We start from the raw sequence: 2,160 nt of genomic DNA, 5'->3' as shown, positions 1-2,160 counted from the left end.
GCAGTACCCTTGTTCAAATTGCTTATATCTCTGCTGCCTAGTCTCCAGCGACATAAAGGCCTCTTCAAAGTGAAATTCATTCTCAGGTAAATAAGCTGAAAGCGAATCTCACGTCTTGGAGAAGATGTGAGTGGGTGCTTGTGTTGTCTTAGCTCTCAACAGCCCGGGTCGGCACCTCCTCTCCACTCCCACGTCCCTGCGGGGACGAGGACAGGCTCCTCTGAGGGTGAAGGCAGCTTGCTCTTGCTGGAGCCACTGATGTTCCAAAGCTTCTGTACAAATAGAAATAGGTAGGACAGGGTTCTTGAGCTATGAGGATACAAGGAGGCTCCTTTTGTGGGATAGATTCCAGTGTGTGTGTGTGTGTGTGTGTGTGTGTGTGTGTGTGTGATAAAACAACCTCCGTTGTCTTTGCTCAGATTCTGTCCACTCTAAGTGTTTTGTTTGTCTGGTGGTTAGTTGGTTACTGATTTTTTTTGGGGGGGGGAGGTGTTGATGTTGGTTGGTTGGTTGGTTGGTTAGTTGGTTGTTTTTTCTTTTCTTTTTTTTTTTTTTTTTTTTTTTTTTTTTTTTTTTTTTTTTTTTTGATACAGGGTCTCTCAACTGGCCTGGATATCACTAGCTAAATAGGCAGATGTCCTAGAGAGTTTCTGTCAACTTGACTCGAGCCTAACTGTATCTGGGAAGAGGGAATCTTAACCGAGAAAACACCTCTCTCAAATTGGCCTGGAGGCAAGTCAGTCCGACGTTTTCTTGATTAATGATGATGATGGAGGGCCCAGTCAGTTGTGAGTAGTGATGCAGCTGATCGTGTAGTTCTGTATTGTATAAGAAGGAAAACTGAGTGAGCCATGAGGACCAAGCAGTAAGCAGCATTCCTCCAAGGTCTCTGCCCCAACTTCCCCCAATAATGGAGTGTGGCCTGAGTGTTGTAAGCTGAAATAAACACTTTTCTCTTCAAGCTGCTTTTGGTCATGATGTTTTATAACAGCAATAGTAACCCAAATGAAGACAATATGCTAAGCTGGTTGTCTAGTGACCTTAGGGGTCTACCTGCCTCTACTTTCTCAACACAGGGGTTACATGTACAAGCCCCCACGCCTAGGATTTTTTTTTTGTATTTTTTTATTAATTAATTTTTTTCATCTATTTTACATCCTGACAGCAATTTCCCTTCCCTTCTCTTTTCCCATTCCCTCCCCCACCTCCTATCTGCCCGCACAATTGACTCCTCCTCTGTTTCTGTTCAGAAAGGGACAGGCCTCCCCATGGGTGTCAACAAAGCATGAAATATCAAATTGAGGTAGGACTAAGCTCCTCCCCTTGTACTAAGACTAGGCAAGGCAACCCAGCATGAGGAACAGGTTCTCAAACACCAGCCAAAGTGTTAGGGACAGGCCCCATGCTCCCTTCCTGGAGTCCCACACGTAGACCAAGTTTCACAACTGTCACACATATGGAGAGGGCCTAGGTCAGTCCCATGCAGGCTCTCTGGCTGTCAGTCCAGAGTCTGTGAGTTCCTATGAGCCCAGAGGAGTTGTTTCTGTGGCTTCCCTTGTAAAAATGCTGAACACTTGATGAATTTTCATGTCATCCTGCACGGAGGCCTTGCTAATCTTTTGTATTGTTCCAGTTTTAGTATATGTGCTGCCGAAGAGAGCACCAGGATTTTTTCAATGTGGATTCTGGGGTCAAACTCAGGTCCTCACACTGGCAAGTCAATCATCGCTCTACCTACTAAGCTATCCGCTGAGCTCAGACCCCTTCTACCTGGGATGGTCTTCTAACTCATTCTGGAGAGCTACAGTGTTTGCTGCAGTCATTCCTGCCCACACTTGGTCACGGCCTGCTTATTCTTCTGCTCTCAATGTTACTTCCTAACTAAGTGATGCATGTTAATTGACATTAATTATTTCACTTACTAATGCAACTTATTCCCCAACTACTTTACCAGTGTGGTCAAGAACATGATATGGGTTTGCCCTGGAACAGGGATGGAGAGAATGCAAAATGTAATATATATGTGCCATGATCAGCCCCCAAGCTGGCTTCCAAGGCAAGAGCAGGCCTGTGCACAGTAAGAACTAGCACCAGTGTCTTTCATATGTCCATCAAAGATTGGATCATGGTAGAGCAGCCCTTAGAAAGTTCTGTTGAATG

At 45.0% G+C, this 2,160-nt stretch overlaps 1 non-coding gene across 1 annotated transcript; it reads right to left on the bottom strand.

The window, feature by feature from the left end:
- Window positions 1-1,559: 1,559 nt before the first annotated feature.
- Window positions 1,560-1,663, bottom strand: LOC114701913. The gene has a single exon (XR_003735895.1). It is a non-coding gene; the product is annotated as a U6 spliceosomal RNA (small nuclear RNA).
- Between the last annotated feature and the right edge of the window lie 497 nt (window positions 1,664-2,160).

The sequence above is a fragment of the Peromyscus leucopus genome, chromosome 14 (assembly GCF_004664715.2).
Source record: "Peromyscus leucopus breed LL Stock chromosome 14, UCI_PerLeu_2.1, whole genome shotgun sequence".
NCBI lineage: Eukaryota > Metazoa > Chordata > Mammalia > Rodentia > Cricetidae > Peromyscus > Peromyscus leucopus.
Note: the sequence above shows the minus strand (reverse complement) of the source record. Positions and strands in the feature narration are given on the sequence as shown.